Raw genomic sequence first — 13042 nt, forward strand, 5'->3', positions numbered from 1 at the left:
GTCATGGAATGCCTGAAAGTGTCATGTGGGTGGTTAATACATTTAGATGTGCTTGATCGTTTGATATCTAGGAATTCCCGGCCCATATAAGACTATATCTGCCTGTTTCCCAAGTCAATAAACAACTGCAGATTGCCAGTACTGCTGCTTGTTCAACCACTTTACCACAGAGAGAGGCAGAATAAAACTGACCCTTCTGAACCACTTTTTCAGTTTGAGTTTATCGATTTATTTTTCAAAAAAGGAAATTCAAAGTCATTTAAATTTGAGAAACTTTTACCAAAATCTATTTTTACAAATCACTCTACTCAAATCCCCACAAAAAACCTACACATATACTAAAAACTTCTTGCTTATCCTTATCTTTACTACTTCACAACAACATCCTCTTCCTCAGACGTATAAGTGACCCCTCATTCATACTAGTGTTCAACCTCACTCACACATTCTTACATACACCATATACACTTTTACTAGAAACCCACCCTGGGGTACCAGCAGCTTGAATTGACAGTACAAAAAATCGCTTTGTTCAATATTGGAAAAAAAAATTACTAAATTTGCAAATTTCAACACAAGGCCATCGGAAAATTACAAAATTCCAAGAATATTTAGGACTATGACTTTAGATTAATTGGCCTAACAAAGAACGTGCAAAAAACAGTTGATGGACAGAATGTAGAACAATGTCATACATTCACCCCAGTACAAGGATCTGGGCCTAAATCCATAGTTTTTTTGCACTCCACACCACCCTGGGTTAGACACTGGCTATATGCAAATCAGCTCTGACCCTGTGCCTCATGGGAACAGTCCAGTCCGAACTACCAAGCCATGTCTTTCCCAGACCGGAATCAAGCATCCAAGGACCGGTTTCTGGCTATCAGCCTTCTTCAGCCTTGATAGCTTGACTCATGTAGTGTGGAGAGCCTGGGACTCACGTCTGAGCATACCCAGCCCACTCGGGGTGAAAATTGCAAAAAACACAGTTGATGGACAGAATGTAGAACAATGTCATACATTCACCCCAGTACAAGGATCTGGGCCAAAATCCATTGTTTTTTTGCATTCCACACCACCCTGGGTTAGACACTGGCTATATGCAAATCAGCTCTGACCCTGTGCCTCATGGGAACAGTCCAGTCCGAACTACCAAGACATGTCTTTCCCAGACCGGAATCAAGCATCCAGGGACCAGTTTCTGGCTATAAGCCTTCTTCAGCCTGGATAGCTTGACTCCAGTGGTGTGGAGAGCCTGGGACTCACGTCTGAGCATACCCAGCCCACTCGGGGTGAAAATTGCAAAAAACACAGTTGATGGACAGAATGTAGAACAATGTCATACATTCACCCCAGTACAAGGATCTGGGCCAAAATCCATCGTTTTTTTTGCACTCCACACCACCCTGGGTTAGACACTGGCTATATGGTTGACGCGTTTCAAGTTCAAGTGGAAAAGGAACTCTCCTCAGGACCCAAAAGACTCTGAAAAACAAAACAATCTTGTCTTACTCTCCTGATTTTGAATGGAAACCTCCTATTTCTATCAAATTAAGCAGCTAGAGCCCTCTTACCTTAACAGGCATTCGGCAAGCGCTCTTAGGAGTACTTTCATGTATTTCCTACAAAATAAAAATTCAAAATCAATGTACCTTTGTCTCTCATTGGAATCTAAAAAGAATAAGTATTCTATGCAGGAGCTCTCTCTTTGTCTTACTTGTGGTCTCTTCGGCGCAAGGCACCTCACTTGGATTAGTATGTTTTCTTTTTCTTTTTGCACAAAATCTGGTTGATGGTTTTTTTCTTTTTTCTGTAACGAAAATGGTTATACAATTGAGTTGAGGAGGGCTTACTGTCAATGATTATAAAACGTGAAAGGAATACCAGCTGTTCCTCATACCTATATGGGTGCAATCAATGTCCGACGCTTCTCAATTTTTCATTGTAGTCCAGTTCTGTAAATAAAGAGTGGTGGAACTTATGTTAACCTGAACCTCCTTAGAAACGGAATTCGTCATTATAAGCATGCGTCAAACTCCAGACTTATTAGTACGTGGCCACGTGTACTATCTGTCGGTGATCTGTGTTCTAAAGGTCATCATGAATGGCGCATACTTTCCAAGACTTTGGATTAATGTTGTATTGTTGTCGTGCAACCTGGCATTTGCTGTGTTAGAACTCTAATGCAGTGGACAAAATAGTTTGCCTGTCTTCCAGCAAATGGATGCGAGCAAGTAATAGAAGTGTGTTCCCCGTATGAATGTTTTGAAAATATTTAGATTTTTGTTTGTTTTTTTAGTTATTTTTGTGTTCACGACAGCAGTTGACGTTCACCTTCCTCTTTGACTACGACTGAACAAGAGACTTTTGCGTTCAGCGAAGATCACGTTAAAAAATTAATAAGCAATCCTCCACTATTTAGTTCTGCAGCATTGAGCTCTACAGCAAAGATCAATAACGAATCTGAAAAACGTATCCTTCTAAAAAAGAAACAAATCAGAACAGACCTCCACGGCCACTTCCTAATACAACATTTGAGAGCAGGAACCATTCTAAGTGGTCTAATAATACGGAATGTACCGGTAATTTTCACTGAGGATCCCATATATAAGAAAGGCTACAGCTTTATTGAGACAAAATGCAGTAGAGACCTTATGGTGCTCACTGTCGAACTGCTCAAAGACTATCGAAAGACCAATTACAAGAAATTGAAGCATTGGAATCAGAGATTAAATCGAATCAACTCATCACAGACTCAAAGTCACTCCTAGATAAAGTAGAAAAAGACATTCTTGAATTCAAAGATTTCACAATAAATCAAAAAGAAACAAAATTAGAAAAAGACAAAAAAAACTTTTCCTTTGAAAAGGCCTAACCTTATCTTCAACAGGACTTCTACACAAGAGTAGATTCAAGTCGTTATTTGTCAGACAACCAAGGAAGATCCAGAAACAATTTTATCACCTTTTCAGATACTTCTTCGTCCTCTAGTGGAAGTGAAACCGACAATACAAATAATAGGATAGGATTCAACAGAAGATGCAATTTTCGACAAAATTTCCAACAAAACCCACAAGACCAGCAGCAACCTTTTTTAGGGAGAGGCCAGGTAAAGACAGGCGGCAAATCTCGATTCAACGACCAGCCCTGGGAAATGTCCACGAGGCAACGAACATACAGAAATTTAGTGAGTCGGCAATTTACAACTTATCAGAGAGTGCTGTCTAGTACAGAAATTAGCGCCTTAGAAAAAGGTCTGACCTTCGTTTCAACAAGATATACGGATTTTGTCCAATTGAAGGCAGAATTCATTGAGTTTTGCAGAAAGATCCGGATAACCACTTTCTTCTCAGGACAGACACTACAAGGGTGCTTAGAAACAACAGAATTAAAAAGAGCATCCACATTCTGCCCTCCAGCAAGTAAGATTCCCAAAGACGTAACTACATTTAAAAGAACAATATTAGCAGCAATTGCGGATAAGGAGAAAAAAAGACAAGGCTTCATCAAATATAACATGACACAACCACAAAAAGAAGCATTAACAAAACTAAAAAATTACCATTCAATTACCATAAAGCAGGTCGATAAAGGCGGCTCTATCGTAATTTGGGGCGTTTCCCCAATATCCCACTGAAATTAATAGACAACTCATGGACGACGAATGATATAAAAAGATTACCAAAGATCCCACTTGGGACCTCCAAGGACAACTCTTTAAGATCTTGAAAAATGGCTTTGACAATGGATTTTTAGGACAGAAGGAATACGAGTACCTTCAAAATAGACATCCAAGGATTCCCATATTCTATGTGTTACCAAAGGTACACAAAAATGAACATCAACAACCCAGGAGACCAATAGTCTCTGGGTGTGAGTCTCTTTTTTAATCAATTTCTAAATTTGTCGATTTTTGTCTCAAACCTTTCATGAGCCGAGTTAAATCATTTCTGAGAGACACAATGGATTTCATTAACAAACTTGAAAAGATGAAATTTGATGAAAAGAAAGATCTATTAGTAAGTATGGATGTTGTATCTCTATACACCCAGATCCCACAAGATGAGGGCCTGGCAGTGCTACAATCATTTCTAGATGAAAGACCACGACCAATGAAAATTCCTACGGAATTCATCTTGGAATCAGCAGGTATGGCTCTTAAGAAGAACTATTTCAAATTTAAAGAGGACTTCTATTACCAAGTAAAAGGAGTGGCGGTGCGGTGCCCATTTGCCCCTGAGCTAGCGGTTCTGTTCATGTCAAAATACAAGGAGAAATTTATTTATCAAAATAATTCCAACAGTATATCAGATGTTGGGCCAGATGATATAAACGGTGTCCCGTCCCCTTGGGGGCAGAGAAGAGGCAGAGGGGACTGTTCTGGAATGACAGCAGTGCCCGATATGCAGCCCTGCTTAAACTAGGTTTACACTCATGATGCGGACCATCTTACTACTTACGCTAGGCATCTTACTACTCACGCTAGGTATGGGGTCTTAGGCCAATCCCAGAGATCGCAAATGTATCCCTATGCCCACATAGTAAGGGTAGAACTAGACACATATATAATTTGCCATGGTTGGGATGTTGATCCTATACAATCAGGTTAGTAATTATAATAACTTTTAGTTGCATCTGTCTAATGATCGCAGCACATTTGCTTCATAATAGTATATGATCATTTCAATAAATGTATTTTAAACATTTGTTGTGTCTTTCTTGTGTTTAGAATGGGCATGCATGAGTGAGTAAGTGAGTAACAAAAGGGAGGAATTGTATCCACAGTGCCCTTGGGGATAGACGGTCATGTGTGAGCTTGCTGAAATCACCTGTTACTCTGGAAAGATTTTTCATACTACAGCCTCCTTTGTCTTCACCTGTGTATCTATAGTGGTTTTGTGGGTGTTGTTGCACTCCAGATGGGCTTTTGAATGGTGTGCTCCTGCTCCCAGCCTCTAGTAGTAGTAAGTATACTTGTAAAGCGCACTGTTACTCCATCTCGGAGTGTCCTGGCGCTTTATACCACTGGGGAACCCGTCCTGGCTTTCCCTGTGAGATGGTCCCTCCTGGGCACCTCCAAGGTGAAGCCAGGCATCCCCGGCGCTGATGGGGCCGTTGTGGAGAGTAAGCAAGCTATTTCCCAGAGTTGCAGAGTGGGACCCATGGTTAGCGTAGGCAGCTCTGCAAGAATTATCGAGTCCGTGGACATTCACCCAAGACCCTGCTGCGTCAGGAATTGAACCCTGGTCCCGGGGCCGATCTCTGCTTCAGGGTCTGCCGCTTCTAACCAGTGAGCCACACTTCCCCACATTCTAACATAGCCTCAGGCACGCAGAAACAGCATGGGCAGTCACACTTCCTGGTTGTGATGTCATAATTCTGCACCTGAATAGCCGATTCGCAATTTTGCGATTTCTTAATTGTGAATTCGCAAATACAGGTTTGCAATTTTTTAAATCGGTAATTGCGATTGTGATTTTTACTGATTTGCAATTTAATAGTGATTTTTTTCCTGCATAGCATTTTGCGATTCCCAAATAGCAATTCGGTAAAAATCACTATTTGGGAATCGCAAATTTCCTTTTTGATACATCAGGTCATAAGATCCAACATTAATAGCCACCTTCTGACAATTCAGCTAGATGTTGATTTGGTGGGGACACAGACTCTGGATCTTGAATCTAAGGTACAGGAGCTGGAGCAACAGATGAACCAGATGGAGCACCACACCGGCCTCCTTAATACACAGCTTGAGGCCTCCATTCTGAAATGTGAAGACCTTGAAAACAGGTCTTGAAGGGACAATGAGCGACTCTGAAACCTGGCCGATGGGGCAGAAGGATCAGACTTAGAGGCCTTTGTTGTGGGACTTTTCTCTGACCTTTTGGGAGATAAACAACTGAAAGCGAATGCCAACAGGGGACAGAGGGTGGTGTCCCTAATAGCTGGTGAAGGGAGGCACCGAGAGATGTACTGGCGAAGCTCCACTCCCTCAAGATGAAAGAAGGAATACTTTAGGCTGCACAACGATCCAAGGAAGTTTCCTTTCAGGGGGCGTCATGTTCCATCTTTCAAGATATTGCACCAGTCACACTGGCACAATGCCTACAATTTCGCTCTGTGACTGACAAGCTGTAGCAAGAAAAAATTAAATATAGATGGACATACCCCTTCAGACTGCTATTTGAACTCCATAATAAGTCACACTATGTAACAGACCTCAAGGAAGCGGCACAGATTCTGGGACTGTCCTCCCCCCACTCCCCTGAGGACCAGGCTGTAGAGGGTGTTGCTGAGGAGTCAACTGGATCCTCCATGAAGAGGAGGGACACAAATCAATAACTAACACAAAACAGTCAAAAATTCCACTAAAAACATTAACATTATGAGTAACATGTCTGGCATTGCAACTGTGGAACATTCTACATGGCTGACAGTGAATGGAACTCAGAGCCTTTGAATGGCATAGAAGGTACTTGTGGCTCTGCAAAGGCTGTTCTGACGTTAACCTCATCACTCTTCTATAGGCGATCCACATTTAGTCTGACGTGGGTGACTGGACTCACTTATTGCATCACTTTGCTGATTATAGGCTTACACATTGATTACTTTTAGCTATCTATTGAATGGCTTTGTGGACACTGTCCGTTAAGCCCTACATGATGCTTAACCTTGCTGGAATGTATGATAGGATGGGGATTTTCCTTATATTTGTAATTGTTGTGGGGTTTAAATAGTTTAAGTTACTGGTACATGGGATCTTTTCTTTTAGGCTCAAGGCCAGGAGAGCCGAAGGAGAGATATGTTTGTCTGCCAACCTGAGGGGAGGGGTGTGAGTGTTGGTCTCTAGTGAAGGACTAATGCGGGAGGAGGGTTGTTATTTGGTACCATGTTGATTACTGCATTCACTTGGAATTTGAGGTGCACTAATTCCCCCGCCTAGCAGCAAAAACATTGGAAAAATATATTGAACTAAAGCATGATGTAGTAGCTTTACAAAAAACTCATCTTAAACACTCCAAGAACCACAGATTGTGGCATAGAGATTACTCTGTGATGTATAAATCATCTGCAGCCTCAAAGTATAATGATGGGAGCACTCTTAATTCACTCATCCATTCCAGCCTGAAGGTTGTAAAACTGATAGAGATGGGAGAATTGTTACGGTGAAGTGCCACATCTATGACCGCCTCTGTACTTTTGTCTCACTTTACGCACCCAATACCAACCAAACCCTGTTCTTACATGCTTTTTTATCTCTGTTGGGAGGGTTTTCAGGGGGAGGATATTATAGTAATGGGCGATTTTAATCTCACATGGGACTCAGGAGTGGATAGCACACATCCACATAGGCCCGCCACTGGCAGATTTCCCAAGGCATTAAAGCGGGTGTTTCACAAACTGGAACTCTTGGACACTTAGTGTACCCTACACCCAAAGGATCGTGATTACACTTTCTTTTTCTACTCTCACTGCAGTTACTCACGATTAGACTATGTGTTTGTGAGTCAGTCCTTGACTCAGGCTCTTTACTAAATTACATTCCACCCTATTGCACTGTGGGACCCTGCTCCAATAGACATGACATTGGAATGGGGTGCCCCACTTCCTAGATTCCTGAGTAAATCTTGCGAGATAGACTTCTGCAGAATGACTTATGGAAGAAGATTAAGGAGTGCTTCCAGACAAATAACCCGCATTATACTAACCCTGCGAATAACTGGGACGCCTTGAACGCTGTAGTGAGAGGGCAATACATAGTACTGAATTCCTAATTAAATAAACAAAGGGCCAAGGAGAGGATGACTTCAGAAGCAGAGCTTCATACCACTGAAAAATTACATAAAGAAAACCCAACAATGCCCCTTCAGAGAAAGGTAACATCCCTCAAAGGAAAATGCAACGCTACTTATAGCAAATGCGCAGAACTCACTGTACTAAGACAACGCACGTCCTATGTGCAGGGTAACAAAGTGGACCCCCACTTAGCACAACAATAGAGGGTTAAGTTGGAGAAGGAATATACAGGAGACATCAATCGAGAAGCAGGAAGCTTAGCAACCTCAGACATAGAGAAGGCACAGATCTTTGGGCACTTTTATAAAAATTTAGCACGGCAGAGAGCCCAAACGGGCAGGTTCAGGCTAGATTATTTGAGCGGGGTAGAACTGCCTTAGGTGACGGAAGGGCAAAACTAATTGCTGGGGAGTTGCTATCATGGAGGAGGAAGTTCGCAAGGCGTTATCAGGCCTAAAATCTCATAAATCACCAGGACCCAATGAGCTAACTGACCAATTTTATAAGATGTTCAGTTCCGATCTAGTCCCTCATTTACTAACTCTTTTGAACTATTTGCGTAATCAGTGGCTGCCACATCCTCCATGAGTGAGGCAATTATTTTGGTAATACCAAAACAGGGCAAAGACCCAAAGGCTTGCAGCTTCTATCACCAAATAGCATTATTAAATCTAGACTCCAAACTGTATTAAAAAATACTTGCTGCCTGATTAGACGATCTATTACCAAACCTGATTCACCCCGATTAATCTGGGTTTATGAATGGTGGACAGACACATGATAATATTCGGAGAGTGATCCACCTCATCGAGACAGTGAATAAAAAGTCCTTACTGGCGGTCTTATTGGCTCTAGACCCCGAGAAAGCCTTCAATTGAGTGAACTGGTCCTTCTTACACTACACCCTAAGTAGGTTCGGTTTTTGTGAGCAATCTATTAACAGGATTATGGCCAACTATGCGATGCCCAGAGCCAGGGTTTCAATAAATGGGATAAGCTCCAAGCTCTTTCAGTTGGAGAGAGGGACAAGATAAGGATGTCCTCTGTCACCTTTGTTATTTGCATTAACCATTGAACCACTTGCTGCCAAGATACGTCTAACTCCTAGCATTCACGGTATCAACTTTGGTGACACAGAGCATAAGATATACCTATTTGCAGATGATGTGCCATCCTCCATGACTTCCCCATGGACTTCTCTGGAGGCCCTCCTAGTTGAGTTAAACCGGTTAGAACGAGTAGTGGAGTTTCGTATCTACTTATCCAAATCCTTTTGCTGAACCTAACCCCACCAACCACAGAGATCGAGCCCTTGGGGAATTAATACCTTTTCACTGGGCTAGGAAAGACATTACATATTTGGGTATCAAGATGACCCCCAAACTTGCTGATCTCTATTGAGACAATTATCCTCTGTTTCTCCAACAATTGAAATTTGACCTTAAAAGATGGGCACCCATCTATATCTCCTGGCTCTGGAGAATCCATGCCACTAAAATGACCGTTCTACCCAAACTGCTATACTCATTTCAGGAACTCCTTATTGAATTGGACTCTGAATTTCTCCTGGCAGTGCAAACCCTCGTGATTCACTTTATTTGCCAAAACCATAGGGCGCACCTTCCTTATACTTTGTTGCGCTGATCCAAAACTTCAGGGGGCTTAGGCTTGCCAGACTTTCATTTGTACTACAAGGAATCACAGTTGAGGGTGATTCCTGAATTGTCGGCATGCGAGTCAGGAAAACACTGGCTCCATATAGGTAGATCAATGGGGGGAGCAATATATTTGGGATTTACCGTGGAAGCCCAAAGAGAAGCACTCCTCTAATGCTGTAAAAGCACAAAATTTGTGAATAGGGACAAGAAGGGCACATACAAAGTTTCAAAAGAAAATGGCTTTATTGCCAATAAGCTGCAGCTGAGACAATTTGCAAGACTGCAAAGTGATCTGGTTTTACAGAGAGGAAATCAGTCTTTATATATGTTTTCACAGACCCCTGACACATTATTCATTAACAACTACATTGTGGTATAACCATCTCAGCCACGTGTACATTACAACATCATGGTGCATTTCAGAAATATGTCTACGTTCACACTTTACATTATTCCTGACGGATCTGACCATGCAGATACTGGTTAATCTTTACACCACTACCTCCTGACCCACAGCCTTGGTCGGTTATCTTTGAAATGTCAATGTGCACTGTTTGATCTTATCAGCAGAGGCCCGTGTTTTCTGCTTTCCCCATACAAATGACGCACTTGCTATCTGTGCTGAGCAAACACTTTACCCTTTCACTGAACCAGGCAAGGCCAGAGCAAACTTGGCACGTCCTAGGTCAGCGAACCCTTTCTAGGAATTGGCTCGCTGAACTGGCTCTATACACAGGTGAAAGCTAGTGAATCATTAAACAAGTTGGAGTTACAGCAGAATGGACACGTACACGTTCACTTGCCATTCTTTCTGGTTTCAGCTGAATTTCAGACAACTTAATTTTAACCATTTGTGCAGCATGGAGCTACCTTCCATTATGAGTGGCTCATATCATTTACAGGCAGATGTCAGACATAAATTAATATAAACTAAGGTTCACTTTAATGTATTCATTCAAGAGGGCCAACTAATTTTTCATCTTTTACAAAATGATCCTTTGAACCTTAGTTTAAAATAATTTCATCACGAAGCATATCACAATTTAATAATTATATTGTCCATTCTTATCATTGTCAGAAATGTCTATGTTCATCAACTCAGTAGTGACTGTTTGCATCAGCATTCTTTCTTTTTTCCTTTAATCTCCTCCCTTGGCATTTTGTCAGCTGTTCCAATAGTTGACAGCACATTGGCAGGCAATTAATTAATAGACAACAGCCTATTATTAGTAGGAAAATTGTTATGAACACCATTCCTATCTTCCAACCCCATGCGCTCAACCAACTCCAAAGTGAACCTCCTATATCCCATGTACCAGAATCCTGATGTGCTTCTACACCTATATGATGCAATCTTTTTATTGCCTCCCTGACAGTAACAGAGGAGTCAGGGACATAGGTGCAACAGGACGCCCCTATAATTGCACAGACTCCTCCCCTTTCTGCTAGCATCATGTCAAGAATCATTCTATTTTGTAACAAAACTAATCTCACAGCTTGAAGCTCTACTGTAATATTTTCAAGTATACTTGTCGTTTCATTTATTGTTGCTTCTAGTAGCCTGGACAATCTACGTATATCCCCCGAGTTGATAGATGGACCAATCCATGGTATCACCCCTTTAAATATATCACCCGCTATCTGTGATGCTGTATCTCTTTGATCCACACTTCTCCTGCCTCGCCGTGGTGCATGTCTTTGCATGTCCCTTCGTACGTCCTTTGTGTCTTTTATTGCTATAGCAGGTAATACAAAACCTAGGTGACAACAACCACTCCAACTTGTTGGAAGCCATGTATAAGCCCTCTCTCCACAATTGAAATAAATTGAGTCACCTACGTAAAGTGGAATGCTAATATTTCCGGCCGTCATTTCAAATGTCATGTTACAATTTGTACTATTGCCCACCTGATAGGTCCCTTTACTCTTAATACAAATACTCCCTATTGCGTTGTGTTTTCTTAATTTTAACTTCAAAAATGATATATTCTTATTTGCCTCTTTTGATGGGCCTGCTATCTCAGTGCTTGTATTCCGAGTTGGAAAGAGCGGAGTAAAGATGTCAGACAGGAGGAATGTTGCATTCTGTTCTATTACCTCCGTGCAGTTCCCCAGTGTCAGAATATCTGCCAAATATTTGTTATTTAATGTTCCTGCAGGTGGAGCCATTGTTGCCCCTGCACCAGCAGTACTTTTCTTTAAATTCTGCAAAACAGCTATTAGCTCTATTTTTACTATTGTTATGTAAATGGCATAACAGGATGCTGCAAAAGGCAGTGGGACTTGAACCAGGGGCAAACTTTGGTCCACCGAAGCTGGGAATTGCAAACATATCCAGCAATTTCCCCTTGGTAATATCTTATTTGTATGATGCAACAAAGTTACAAAGGAATTGTGGTGCATATCTTCTCTGTGGGCTATTTCTTCAGATGACAAAGTGTATGCAGGTATTGTAGCAGGTGTTGTTGGTGTTGGGATCAACTGTTCCATGGGATAGAACACATCCAATAGATATACAGTAATTATTGCTAGCAATAACAGACAGAATATCACCCCAGGTATGCATATTTTAGACTTATACCATTTTTTTCTCATTTTTAGAGCTGTATTTTCCCTATCCATACCTATCTAATCTTATACTTTCTTTAATTGGATGTAGTGCTATTGATGACACTATGTTGTGAATTATTACTGTGAATCTTTACTATAATATAAGCTAAACACACAAAAAGCATGAACACATATAAGGTGAGGCTGTAGTATAGAATATATTGCGAACAGCTATTCGTTAATATTTCAGATGGTCTCTGAGTATTCCTTGGTACTTCTCGCCTCCCAAAGATATGCATGTAATTCTTGTAATCCACGACCCTTTGGTCACGTATATCAACCGTTAGTGCAGCCTTACTTAATTTATTTACAATATTGTCCACTGTACCTCACCCTAAAGGAGCTTTTTAAAGCAGGCTGTCTTGCCAACCTGTGCAAAAGTTATTTGCTGGTTGCTGCAGCAGCACGGGTGCTCGCAGTGACAGGAGGACTCGCAAATACCTCCCGGATCAGTTCATCTACTAATTGCTGCATTGGCACGGGCACTATGCAGTTACAGGAGGACTCGCAAATACCTCCTGGATCAGTTCATCTACTAATTGCTGCAGTGGCACGGGCACTATGCAGTTACAGGAGGACTCGCAAATACCTACTGGATCAGTTCATCTACTCAAAGTTGTACTGGCCCACTTTTTACTAAGAACTCCCTGATGAAGTGTGCTAAACTTTTCTTGTTCTGCAACTGAGCTATTACTCCTGGTGGTAGTGTGCAATATACCCTAGTTGAATTTTCTTAGTCAGAAAGTACTCTACTCAAGGCTTCTTGTAATGCTATACTATTTAAATCTCGCATTAGTTGGTATTCTAGCTGATCAAATACTTCCTCAAGGTAAATGAGTGCGTCTTCGTTGTCTTCTTCACTGCTATTCTCAAAGTTAAAAATTGTTGTCAAAATATCTGTTAGGATAATATCTAATAGTAGTACTTCATCTATTTCCTGCAGAAGATCAGTTACTAGAATTACTGACATTTCATCT

This window comes from Lissotriton vulgaris, chromosome 1_2 (assembly GCF_964263255.1).
Source record: "Lissotriton vulgaris chromosome 1_2, aLisVul1.2, whole genome shotgun sequence".
NCBI classification, from domain to species: domain Eukaryota; kingdom Metazoa; phylum Chordata; class Amphibia; order Caudata; family Salamandridae; genus Lissotriton; species Lissotriton vulgaris.